This window comes from Bubalus kerabau, chromosome 3, assembly GCF_029407905.1.
Source record: "Bubalus kerabau isolate K-KA32 ecotype Philippines breed swamp buffalo chromosome 3, PCC_UOA_SB_1v2, whole genome shotgun sequence".
NCBI lineage: Eukaryota > Metazoa > Chordata > Mammalia > Artiodactyla > Bovidae > Bubalus > Bubalus kerabau.
Genome location: NC_073626.1, coordinates 41532196 through 41546122, shown reverse-complemented (window position 1 = coordinate 41546122; position 13927 = coordinate 41532196). Strand labels below are relative to the sequence as shown.

Below are 13927 nucleotides of genomic sequence, written 5' to 3'. Positions count from 1 at the left end.
TAGCATGGCCTCACCCACCCCTCCTCCAAAAAAAAAAAAAAAAGACTTCTGTAGCTTTGCCTACTAATTATCTTAAGTACATACTCTGTGGGGTTCTTTGGCCAAGTTACGTCACTCATTCCTCACAAAACTCTCGCAGGTGTGTTAGGTAGTTAGAAAAGGGAAAAGGAGTCCAGAATGGTGGTAGCTAAAAGATGAGCTAAAAGAGAAGAGAAAAGCCCGCGAAAATAGAACAAAGGAAGGTCCGAGGACCGGAGTGAGGACCTCAGGTAAAACAACACTCCTGGCTGGCCCAATTTACATAGGACAGGCCCAGGGAGAGAAGAACAGATAAAAAGAGGAGCTGAAGCTAGCTCGCTCGCTGTCTCTCCCCCGGGCGCTGGGGCGCTCTTCTCTTCGCGTCTTTGGGTCGACATGGCCTCACGCCTGGATGATGGATTTTCCTGCTATTAAAATTAAGACCTGTAACACTGATTTGTCTAAGAGCTATAAGACGGTCTGCTCGAGACCTGAGAGCTACATCACGGTCTAAGACCCGAGAGCTGTGAACCGCAGAGGGGGCTTTAATGTCCGTCACTCCAAATCTTGGTTGTGACGAGACAGAACCGAGGAGCATACACTCGCGTGACATTCTATGGTGTCGTGACTCGGGTTTAACCTGGCTGAAACAACCTCCACGGAAGACGCCAAGCACAGCAGAAGCCCAACTCAGCGAAAGCTCCCGCGGTAGAAGCGGACCGCGAAGAAAACCCAGCACAAGGGAAGTGACAAGAGGCCCAGTGCTGTAAACCCGGCAGCTAAAGCGAACTCAGCAGAAAGCTCACGCGGCTCAGCCTCAGATTCCAGAAGACCTCCGGTTAAGGTAGGAGGTCCTCGCTCCTATGGCTGGAGGGACATGCCTAACAAAATCTTAGTTCCTTAGTCTCTCGTTTCTTGTTTCCTCGAACCCCCTGCGAACAGGCGGGCGGCAGTGGGCGCAACTGAGGGACTCTGGAGGGGCTACTCCTCAGCATGTCCCAAAGGCGCTATCTGCTGAGCCCCAGTAGCTGTTACACAAGCCGGTGGGGGTTCTTCTGTCCTTTCTCTTCTCTGCCAAGGATCAGACCAATGAAAACTGTGAGCACCGGTCAGATATTTAGCAAATTTTCCCGCAGGCTATGAAGGGGATTCCTTGGCACGTTTTTCCGACTGCTTTTTCCTCCTGTCCTTCAGCTCTCTCTCCTGGGACTTGAGCCCGACCAAAACCCAGGATGCCCGACTTCAGGACCTAATGAAGCTCAGGCTGTGATGTCTCGTTGCAAAAATTCAGCGAGAGACAAAGCGATAGGTAAGAGGTAGACTTGTTAAGATTCAGAGAGAAACGCTGCACTGTACAGGGTACAGGCCAAGGAATGTGGCCTGGCTAGGTTTTGCCAGCAGGGTGAATTCATATGCTAATGAGTGAGAGGATCACCCCAGCCACTGGGGAACCACCCACTCCTCTGTCTTTTGACAGTGCCTTAGAGCTTGGCACCCACTCCAATACTCTTGCCTGGAAAATCCCATGGACGGAGGAGCCTGGTGGGCTGCAATCCATGGGGTCCCTAAGAGTCGGACACGACTGAGCGACTTCACTTTCACTTTTCACTTTCATGCATTGGAGAAGGAAATGGCAACCCACTCCAGTGTTCTTGCCTGGAGAATCCCAGGGACGGGGGAGCCTGGTGGGCTGCCGTCTATGGGGTCGCACAGAGTCACACGACACACAGGAAACGACTGAAGTGACTTAGCATAGCATAGCATAGCATAGAGCTGATCTGCCACCTCTGGGTGTGTCTTTTGGTTTACAGATTGGGGATTAAGGTTGACTTGATTTTGACTTGTCCTCTTGGACCCAATTGATTTTAATTGGTTTATGTTACACCCTTGTGCTATGTCATTCTTTCAAAGGTTGTGTTCTGCCCCCTTCCCTCCTGTCTCATGCTCTTTTCCCCAGCCCCAACCGGGCCCACAATGTCACCTCTACAATCTTATGGAGGGACAACCAGAAAATAGCTGGCCCTTGGGAGGGAAATACTATATAATATCCAATCCCTCTAGATATTCAGCCCTTCATCTTCCATGTTTCCTACAACATGTGCAACATCAGCATCTCCCAGTGGACCCGCTAGGGTGGGTGATGGGCTTCCAGGGATAATGTTTGCCACTTTGGGAGTTGGCCCCACAGGCTGTTTGGGTGCAAACCCTTACCACCCTTCTCCTAAAGTTACAAACATACCCTTGGATCGGATCAAATCTCTACTCCACTTTTATGGAACATCTGGTCTGTTGCCTCTTAACAAATTTGTTCTTAAGCCAATTACTAACTCCTACAATCATGACCCTTCCCCTTGTAGGCAACACTGCTCCAGCCAGCCTACTATTAAAATACCTTAATGTCCCTAAAAGGGCCAGATAACCCTCTCCTTTGTCACTACTTCTGTTATTACCTAAAGTGGGTCTATGACAATGCAATGTTTACCACTGGAGACACCCTAACCTACTCTTATGGAGGACTAGGGGAAGAAATCAGTGACTTACAATCCCTCAGAGCAAAAAGAGGACAAGGCTTAAGACTGTTGCACTGTTTCTCCATCTCTGGGCACAGGCTTGGGTTGCTTTACATCATATCTATTCTCATCCACGGTGGACAAACCAGCTATGAGTTAAGATTACAACCCCTTAATCCTACCCAGCACTGGTCACGCTGGAGATCTTGGGGATTCTCAACTCCAGTCTGGGGTCCCAGGAGGTCAACCTGCCTTGACCTGCCTAGGGATCTGGTCCTCAAAAGGTTGTCACGCCTCAACCTGCTCGGGGATCCGCCAGTCCCAGGGGTCCCAGGAGCTTGTCACGCCTCGACCTGCCCAGGGACCCAATTCTCAGGAGGCTGTCACGCCTTGACCTGCCCAGGGATTCGATCTCTAGGAGGCTGTCACGCCTCAGCCTGCCTGGGGATCTGCATCCTGACCCGGGGATGCCTGGCTGTCAGGTTGCAACAGTACTGGGTAGGATAAGCTTCAGAAAGACTCACCCCTAAGGAAGTCCACCCATAGAAATCGAAGGAGGCCTATTAGTTTTTTTCTTTTTCTTTTCTCCCTGTCATGACTGTCTTTCAGATGGGAAATAACCAATCCACTTCCCGGCAGACGTCCTTGAAATGCATCCTTGATAACTGGAAGCTGTTCGATCCTCTAACTCTAAGGAGAAGTTGCTTAAAATTCTTTTATGCCACTGCATGGCCACAGTATCCACTGGGGGACGAGGAACACTGGCCTGAGGATGGGACTTTAAATTACAATATCATCCTGCAGCTAGAATTATTCTGCAAAAGACAAGGGAAATGGACAGAGATCCCCTATGTCCAAATTTTCTTCCAACTAAGAGATATGAAGGAACTCTGTCTTAGGTATGGGATTGTTGTACGCCCTAAAAGTGAGCCTACTAGGCAAATGGTGTTAGGTACAGGCAACCAAGAAAAGGAACCCCCTCGTGAAGGCTCACCTGCCACAGCTCCCGAGTTACCTGGTGCTCCTTCCTTATATCCAAACGTGCCCCCATACCTGGGAGTACCTCCTCCACAAAAGCCAGCTCGAGTATGTCCCTTAGTTGAAACTGGAGGAGAATTCGGACCAACTGGGTCCATAAGCCCTTCTCCCTCTTAGAACTAAGACAGATCAAACAAGACCTGGGAAGCTATACAGATGACCCAGGCAAATATATAGATACATTCCAACATATTACCTTGGCCTTTGACTTGACATGGAAAGACATCATGGTCATATTTAGTCAAATTTTATCTGACCCTGAACATCCTAGGGTCTTAAAGGAAGCCTGGAGGTATGCAACAGGGCTTCACATGTCCAGTGGCAGATACCCAGTAGGGGAAACTGCAGTCCCCTCCTCCAATCCTAATTGGAATTATAATGACCCTGAGCACATCTGGGAAAGGGATCATTTTCTAATCTGTGTGAAGGCAGGACTGAAAGCAGCCCAACAAAAAGTAATTAGCTATGCCCGGGTCTCAGCAATAACTCAGGAGCCCAGTGAGAACCCCATTGCCTTTCTGGAAAGGCTAAAAGAGGCCCTCCAAAAGTTTACCAATCTCGACTTAGACTCTTACGAGGGACAGGTGATTTTAAAGGACAAATTCCTGTCCCAGTGTGCATCAGATATCAGAATTAAGTTACAACAGCTACAGCAGCAGGACCCTGCTTCCTCTTTAGATGAGATGGTCCAGACAGCCACCAATACCTTTTATAACAGAGAACAGGAGAAGGAGGCCAAGGCCCAGGAGAGGGAGAGAAGGAAAGAGACAAGGCATGCCCAGATGCTGGCCGCCCTCCAGGGAAGCCCTATGACAAACCCCGAGTCCTTGAAGGACAAGGCACTAGGCAAATGCCTGATCTGTAGACAGGTGGGACATTGGGCCAAAGAGTGTCCAAACCCTGACAAGTCTCCTAGAACGGCTTGCCACAAATGCCATCAACTGGGACACTGGGCGGCACTCTGCCCTTGGGACCCAGGAGCCTCAAGGTCAAGCGCCAAGCCTGCCCTCACGATGGTTCAAGAGGACTGAAGCGGCCGCTCCAGCCAGCCGGCCTGTCGCAGATAACCATCACGGGGCTGGAGCCCAGGGTGCAACTGGATGTGGCAGGTAGGTCCAAGAATTTCTTGGTTGACATGGGGGCTACCTACTGCATCTTGATCTCCTACTCCGGAGCCTTCTCCTCCCAAACCTGTACCATTCTGAGTGCTACAAGAAAAGTAACTACTAAAAGATTCACCCAAGCACTTCTTTGTTGCTGGGATGGACAAATATTTCCCCACCAGTTTCTGGTGGTCCCTGAGTGTCCTACTCCCTTAATGGGAAGAGACATACTCACTAAACTGGGGGCCACCCTTGTGATGGGAAGCTTTTCAGCCCCTAGACCCCTACAGCTCCTGGTTACTACTGAAGAACCCATTACACTTTCTCCAATAGAGAGGGACTGAAAACTATGGGAGGACAAAATTAACCCCCAGGGGACCAGGGGATTCCTGGACGAGCCTACCAAACTGAACCGGTTATCACTGTCCTCCAAGATCCCACTCAGTTTCCTAACCGGAAACAATATCCTCTCAAAAGAGAGGCTCAGGAGAGACTACAGCCTTTAATAAATAAATTCCTTGCTTGTGGGCTATTGGTCCCCACCAGTTCGCCATGTAACACCCCAATCCTCTCAGTAAAGAAAAAAGACGGAACCTGGAGAATGGTTCAAGATCTCTGGATTATAAATGAAGCTGTAGTCCCCCTCCATCCCACAGTACCCAATCCCTATGTAATCTTGGGAGAAATCCCACCCAGGGCCAAGTGGTTTACAGTCTTGGATCTCCAAGATGCATTTTTTTGCATACCACTGGCTAAAGTATCCCAATATCGTTTTGCCTTTGAGTGAGAGGCCCCAGGAGAAAAACACCAACAGATGACTTGGACAGTATTACCTCAGGGGTTCAGAGATAGCCCCCACCTGTTTGGACAGGCCCTTAGCCGGGATCTCCTAGATCTGGACCCTGGGACCTAATGGGAAAATATTGCAATATGTAGATGATGTACTAATCTGCTCTCCAGATGAGAAAAGTGCCCAACAATATGCAATTCAGGTTCTAAACTTTTTGGCAGAAAGGGGATATAAAGTCTCCTGTGCTAAGGCACAGATGGTCGAGACAAAGGTCACTTACTTGGGAGTTCAGATTACACACGGGTCCAGGAGGCTGTCCTCTGATCAGGTACAAGGAATCCTCCAGTTGCCCTCCCCCACGACTTGAAAACAATTGCGAGCTTTCCTGGGGCTAACTGGGTATTGTTAGACTCTGGATACCCAACTATGGTCTAATTGCCCAGCCCTTATATGAAAGCTTAAAGGGATGGGGGTGATTCAATCCCACTGATGTGGGGAACTCCTCAAAAGAAGGCAGAAGCTACACTAAAACAGGCCTTAACTCAGGCACCTGCCTTGAGGTTGCCAGACCCAGAAAAAGCATTCCAACTTTATGTCCATGAAAGAGAGGGAATAGCCTTGGGAGTGTTAACTCAAAGGTTGGGATCTGAGCCCCAACCTGTAGCTTACTTATCCAACAGGCTCAGGGGCACCTGAAGCTTGCCCCCCTGCCTTTGAAATCTTGCAGCTATTGCAATCATGATAGAAGATGCTTTAAAACTCTCCTTTGAGGGCAAACTATTTTTACCAGCCACCAAGTAAAACAACTCCTAAATGGGAGAGGCCATTTATGGATGTCTGGTCAAAGAATCCTCAGATATCAAGTAATGCTGATGGAAAGTCCAGGCCTCACTATATCCCCTTGTGAGGTTCTTAACCCAGCCACCCTCCTGCCTAGCCACGAGGGCTCTCTCCCCTTTCACTCTTGTCTAGAAACCTTGGACCACTGGACAAAACCCCGAGAGGGATTGTCAGAAGATCCTCTGACCAATCCTGAAGAAATCTGGTACACTGATGGAAGCAGCTTTATCTTGGATGGAAAAAGAAGAGCCAGATATGCAGTAGTCTCCAATTTTGAGATCATAGAGGCTAAGCCTCTGCCACCAGGTCAACAAGCTACAACACGCAGCGCCAGTTCAACAAAGATATAAAACTACAGCCAACCATGGAAAATATCACTCACCCTTAGATGGACACTGCTATAAGGACTCTGAGGCTTGAAACTAGCAAGAGGGGGAGGCCCAACACCCCTCGCCATCCCAGTTCAGCAGGAAGTAGAAAGACCTCGATGCCCCTATTCCCAAAGAATTGGGCCTCCCATCTTTTGAGGGGGGAATGTTAGGTAGTTCGAATAGGGAAAAGGAGTCCAGAATGGCGGTGGCTAAAAGATGAGGAAGAGAAAAGCCCGTGAAAATAGAACAAAGGAAGGTAAGGTCCGAGGACCGGAGTGAGGACGTCAGGTAAAACAAACAACACTCCTGGCTGGCCCAATTTACACAGGACAGGCCCAGGGAGAGAAAAACAGATAAAAAGAGGAGCCGAAGCTCGCTCACTCTCTCTCCCCTGGGCGCTGGGGTGCTCTTCTCTTCGTGTCTTTGGGTCGACATGCCCTCACGCCTCGACAATGGATTTTCCTGCTATTATCTAAATAAAATAGAGCTGTAACACTGAGCTGTAACACTGATTTGTCTAAGAGCTATAAGACGGTCCGCTTAAGACTTGAGAGCTATATCACGGTCTAAGACCCAAGAGCTGTGACACCCTGAGGGGGGCTTTAATGTCCGTCACTCCAAATCTTTGTTGTGATGAGACCAAGGAGCATACACTCGTGTGACAGGTGGATAGTCAACTACATCTGGCAAACTTGAGATTCAAACCCGGGCTGTAGTTTGTAAGTAAAGGACTCTCAAAATGTGGTCCTTACACAGGAGCATCTGCCAGGAACTTAGAAGAAATGCACATTCTTGGGTCCTGCCCCAGAACTACTGAATCGGAAAACTGGTGTGAGGCTTGGCAGTCTGTGGTTTAACATGCCCTCCAGGTAATTCTGATGCATTCTCAAATTTGAGAATTGCTGTCCTAATACATTCTTTTAGCTCAGTGGATTTTAATCCTGACTGCACAGTGGAATCACTTGAGAGCTTTAATGCTTAATGCTGGACCAGACCAGAATCTCTGACCAGCACTGAGGTGGGGCTCAGGCATCAGTATTTTTAGAAACTTCCCATTTGTATTTCACTGATTTTGACATGCACCAGGAAAGGAAGCCCCGGAAGGCTCCACAGTTTACCAGAAGGTTCTAAAATAAAACAGGGCAGCCTATTCTAGAGAATCCAAGAGGCATGAAGAAAGGCTTGGAGTCCAGGAATGACAGCCCCTGGGGACTCAACCCCTCTTTCTTGAGATGTATCCATGCAGACCCAAGAAGCCTGCAGCCCTGGTGGGGCCCGGAGCCCCCTGACTGCTGGTCCTGGCACTGTCCCAGGCAGCCAGTTCTGTGTGGAGCTGCAGCTGTTTTGTTTGTGTGGTTTAACTGTTGGCCCAGTTTTTCCAGAGCCGATTAGATATTCCTGTGAGCAGTATATCCCTCTCTCGTCCATAGGATTCCTGAAAAGGGGTTGGAGCAGCTGTTTCCCATTAGAATTCAGGCAAAGCAGGGATATGAGGTGCTGGCTCCTGCTGTATTACTCTGGGCCTCAGGTTTGAGGATCTGATAAGTATCAGTCAGGAGCCAGAAACCACACCAGTCATTTCAACAGAGAATCTAGTATAAAATATGTACGTAAAGAATTGAAAAGGGCAGAGAGAGAATGTCAAAGTGTCAGTGAGTCACAACCACAGGAAACAGTGGGGCTTCCCTAGGGCTGGAGAAACAAAGGGAGAAGGTTGCAGTTGTTAAAACTTAGAAGCTGGGAGGATGGCTGGCCTTGCAACAGAAACCCAGACTTCTGGTGAGGCGGTGTCAGCTGGTGGTCCTGGTGTCCCTGGGGGCAAACCTGGAGGCTGGTTCTGTGAGTACTGGTGGAAAAAGCAAATTGGAATCAGCTGTTACTCTTGGAATGCGTTGTTAATGTTGGAATGAGTTGGAATGTTAGTTCTAACTAAGGGGGAAAAAGCACTGCTAGGGAGGGAAATACTGAGGCAGCTAGGTTTCTGATTGTCTACCTTCTCTCTACCCTTGAAGGCCCTCCAATTCTTACCTCAGGCTCACTCTCCCATCTCTTCAGTTTTCTTTTTTTAGGATGTTGCTGGTTCAATCAATAAACTATTATGCCCCAGGCCCTCAGGTTTGGGTGACATATAGTAACAGCACCCGCATTCACCGGAGCATTTACCCGTCTGACCCTGCTCTAAGCATCTCACATGTATTAACTCACTTGCCATTACCCTCATTTTACAGATGGTGAAACTGAGGTACAGAGACATTTAGTAACTTGCCTAAGGTTATTATTTAGCTAGTAAGTGGCAGAGCCCGAGTACGAACCCAATCAATGTGGCTCCACTACCCATGCTCTTCACCAAATCACCTCAGTACCTCAAGTCCTAGAGAGACGGATATATAAACAGTTGATTTCAGCACAGTTGATTTCAACACATTCAGTAGGGAATGCTATGTGGTGAGGGCCTTACAGGGGTGGTAACTCATTTCATCCCCTCATTCAGTAAATCTTTAGATGGAGGTGCAATGATGAGCAAGAACAGACATTCTACCTACTCTTGGGAAACTTCAAGTGGAGACAGAGAGATTAACAACATTTTAACACTCAAAGAAGTTAGGCCCAATACACAGGATCCCTTAGCTATGAAAACTGTAATCACAGGTTTGTCATAAACGTGGAAAATGAGAAGAAAGCTGTTTCCTGGAGGAGGTGATGGTTGGGCTGGGGCAGATGAATGAGTTAATCAAATGAAGAAGAGATTTCCAGGTAGAGGGAACGGTGTCTGTAAAGGCTCTGAGTTGGCAGGACGTGCTGAGCGTGAGCACTAGAAGTCCTGCCCTAATCTCTGGCCAGCTGACCTTGGCCAGCCCTTCCAGGCATGTGGCCCATCTGTTTGGAGCACTGTGGCTAAGTCTTCCGTGACCAGGCTAGAGGCTGGCCACCCTCTGCTAGTGCAGATTCCAGCTTCCCTCAGCTCCAAGTGACAGGCTGGCCTCAGGGGCCTCCTAGGGGAGATCTGACAAAGGCCCCAAAGTAGAAGCTGATGTAGTGACTGATAGGGACAGTGTTGTCAGATAGGCATCAGGGCAACCCCCCAGTGATTCTTTGGAGAAATAGTGAAGGGCAGGTGGCGCTAGTGGTAAAGAACCCACCTGCCAATGCAGGAGAGGTAAGAGACATGTTTGATCCCTGGGTCTAGAAGATCCCCTGGAGGAGGACATGGACAGAGGAGGCTGGACAGTCTATAGGGTTGCAAAGATGGACACAACTGAAGCGACTTAGCACACATGCACTGCATAAATGAACTTTGTAAAAAGCCTCGGAGCAGCTGGGGGCACAAAAGGGCAGTGGTCACCAGAGCCTCAACTGATGGTCTCAGAGCACTCAACTCATACCAATTAACTCCTACCCCTTGACTGGGTCAGAAGGCAATGATTAAGCCTATTTTACAGGACAGGAAAAGGGAAAGGCAAGGGTGGGGAGGAAAGTTGCTCTGTGGGGTGACTGCTAGGCCTGATCCTTTCCGGAGGCAGCTGAGCCTCTGGAAAATGAGATTCTGAGGAGCTATGTAGAGATTTTGTGAGGATTCAGAGAACCTCTGGGATGAGCAGCAAGCCCCTAGCTTCCTAACAGGTCAGGAAAGGGGGAGAGATGGGTGGCAGAAAGGGAACTGCCTCCTCCTAGGTTTCCCGGTGCCTCCTCTCCACCCTGCTTACAGAAAGCAGAGTGCCTTTGGCTGACTCCGGACGGGCTCCCTTGAAGCAATTAGAGCAACCACCATCAGGGCTTCAAGGAGGGCACTCTCCCGCCCAGTCCTGCCACTGACACAGGAAGGCTGAAGGCCCAGCTGGGGGCCCCATGCTGGAATCTGTTGGGATCTGCATGCCTGAGGTCCCCAACCCCCCACCCCTACCCCCAGAGCTTTAGGAAGCTCTGAAAAGTTGCCCAAAGCCTTCCAGGTTTTCATGGGCCCAACCTAATCAAGCATTGAAGCCTGTGACATCCACTGGAAACTTTTGATGAGGAGGAACATCATTGAATGGGCCCCTCTGATTCCCAACGGGAAAACAAGCCCCTCCCTTCCTGAACACCACCCCCCCCTTCCCCCCACCTCCCCGCCCCCCTGCCTCCCACTCCACCCTATGCCTGCCTGAGACCTTTCAGCAGAACCACCCAACCAGAGGCACTGAACAGACAGTTTGAATTCTCTGCCGCTCTGGGCGAGGATGAGGGTGTGTACACAAATCCCTGCTGTGCCCTGTTGGGTAGGGGGCCCTGTGGGATGCCACCGCCCACCTGCCATGCTGCCTAGGCCCTGGGGCTCCTGGAGGACAGGGGAACCATCTGATGGGATGACATGGGCCAGGACCCAAGGTTGTGGGCAGAGACTCAGTGGCTGATAGAGGGGCAGCCACCATGATTTATGGGGTAGAATCCCAGGGACGGTGGAGCCTGGTGGGCTGCTGTCTATGGGGTCGCACAGAGTTGGACACGACTGAAGCGACTTAGCAGCAGCAGAGACTCTTTGCTTTAACACCCCTTGATGCCATTTTTCCTACCAGCCTGCTGTACTATTTGAGTGGCAGAGGGGGTTCTTTCTCTCTCCTCTACTTTGTTCCCACCTGCCTTACACCAGATCTGGGGTGTGCTGGAACCAGCTCAGACAGGCTTGCAAGAGCCAGTTCTGTGAGCTGGTTGTTAAAAATCAAACGATATGATTCAGTGTTTCTCAACAGTTTGTTCATAGCCTCCTAAGGACCTTTTTAGACATTTTCCCCTTAATCTCCTACCACTATCCCTGTAAAATTTTAATATTGCAGATACATTGCATATCTGTTTATGCACTGGATGTATTTTTGTGCTTTATATATAAAAAGAGTAAGACTGTTTTTCACCCCCTGCCAAAAACCAATTTTCACCCCTGTTGACAATGCATGATATAAATTCATAATTATATTAAAAACAAAAGTAAAATTTACTCAAAATTCATCACTTCCTAGTTAGTTTACTACCATTTTTTTTTTTAATTGACTCTTTTGAAATAGTTGATATATCTGCTTTTCCCCTGGAGAGTTGGTTGTTCAATATTTACCAGCCCAACACTGGGCAAATATTTTATTTATATTGGAATATAGTTGCTTCACAATGTTGTGTTTCTGTTGTACAGCAAAGTGAATCAGCTATATGTATACACATATCTCTTTTGATTTTTCCTTCCCATTTAGGTCACCAGAGAGCAGACTTCCCTGTGTTATACAGTATGTTCTCAGTAGGTAATCTATTTTATATACAGTAGTGTGTATATGTCAATCCCAATATCCTAATTCATCCCACCCTCTTGCCCCCCACTTGGTATCTGTATGTTTGTCCTTTACATCTCTGTCTCTATTTCTGCTTTGCAAATAAGTTCATCTGTATCATTTTTCTAAATTCCACAATTTTTCTAAATTCCAAGCAATATTATACAATATTTTTTTTCTGACTTAGTTCACTCTGTTTAAGTCTCTAGGTCCATTCAAGTCTCTGCAAATGGCACAGTTTTGTTCCTTTTATGGCTCAGTAATATTCTATTTTATATTTCCTTTTTATGGCTCAGTTCAGTTCAGTTCAGTTGCTCAGTTGTGTCTGACTCTCATGAATAGCAGCACGCCAGGCCTCCCTGTCCATCACCAACTCCTGGAATTCACTCAGACTCACGTCCATCGAGACAGTGATGCCATCCAGCCATCTCATCCTCTGTCGTTCCCTTTTCCTCCTGCCCCCAATCCCTCCCAGCATCAGGGTCTTTTCCACTGAGTCAACTCTTCGCATCAGGTGGCCAAAGTACTGGAGTTTCAGCTTTAGCATCATTCCTTCCAAAGAAATCCCAGGGCTGATCTCCTTCAGAATGGACTGGTTGGATCTCCTTGCAGTCCAGGGGACTCGCAAGAGTCTTCTCCAACACCACAGTTCAAAAGCATCAATTCTTTGGCGCTCAGCTTTCTTCACAGTCCAACTCTCACATCCATACATGACCACTGCAAAAACCATAGCCTTGACTAGACGGACCTTTGTTGGCAAAGTAATGTCTCTGCTTTTGAATATGCTATCTAGGTTGGTCATAACTTTCCTTCCAAGGAGTAAGCGTCTTTTAATTTCATGGCTGCAGTCACCATCTGCAGTGATTTTGGAGCCCCCAAAAATAAAGTCTGACACTGTTTCCTCTGTTTCCCCATCTATTTCCCATGAAGTGGTGGGACCAGATGCCATGATCTTCGTTTTCTGAATGTTGAGCTTTAAGCCAACTTTTTCACTCTCCTCTTTCACTTTCATCAAGAGGCTCTTTAGTTCCTCTTTACTTTCTACCATAAGGGTGGTGTCATCTGCATATCTGAGGTTATTGATATTCCTCCTGGCAATCTTGATTCCAGCTTCCTAGCAATCTTGATTCCAGCTTGTGCTTCTTCCAGCCCAGCATTTCTCATGAAGTACTCTGCATATAAGTTAAATAAGCAGGGTGACAATATACAGCCTTGACGTACTCCTTTTCCTATTTGGAACCAGTCGTTGTAATATTCTATTTTACGTACACACCAAATCTTCATCCATTCCTCTGCTGATGGACATTCAGGTCGCTTCCATGTCCTGGCGATCAGTGCTGCAGTGAACACTGGGTGGGTGCATCTTTTGGAATTATGGTTTTTTCAGGTATATGCCCAGGAGTGGAATTGCTGGATCATCTGTTTGTTGACCATCTGCATGTCTTCTTTGGAGAAATGTCTATTTAGGTTTTCCACACCTTTTTTTTTTTTTTTTTTGATTGGGTTGTTTGGGCAAATATTTTAGAAAAATAACACTTGAGAAGTGGTCAAAGAAAGAGGTTTGTCTAGCAAAATCCTCATTTAAAGATGCATGGAAGAACATGGAGAATTCCAGTGGAGGCAGGAAGAAGAGGAAAGAGGAGTCTGGAGAGGGAAAAGACCCTCTGATGCTGAGTCATTGTTGGCTCAAGGATGTCTCTTTAGTGAAAAGTCTAAAAAGGTGAAAAATTGTGTGTGTTGTTAGGGGCAGGTATGTGTGTATATAAAATACACATCCTCATGCTCTAGGAGTGTGTGTGATTAGCAATTTGCTTGCTTTTTCCTTTGATGTAGTGTATACCTTTACACCGGAGAAGGCAATGGCACCCCACTCCAGCACTCTTGCCTGGAAAACCCCATGGATGGAGGAGCCTGTAGGCTGCAGTCCATGGGGTCGCTAGGAGTCGGACACGACTGAGCGACTTCCCTT

At 48.0% G+C, this 13927-nt stretch overlaps 1 long non-coding RNA gene across 1 annotated transcript; it reads left to right on the top strand.

The window, feature by feature from the left end:
* The first annotated feature begins 456 nt into the window (after nt 1-456).
* On the top strand, nt 457-7169 carry LOC129645974 (uncharacterized). Its single transcript, XR_008711614.1, has 4 exons — nt 457-862; nt 1213-1327; nt 3138-4675; nt 6432-7169. It is a non-coding gene; the product is annotated as an uncharacterized LOC129645974 (long non-coding RNA).
* The last annotated feature ends 6758 nt before the right edge of the window (nt 7170-13927 follow it).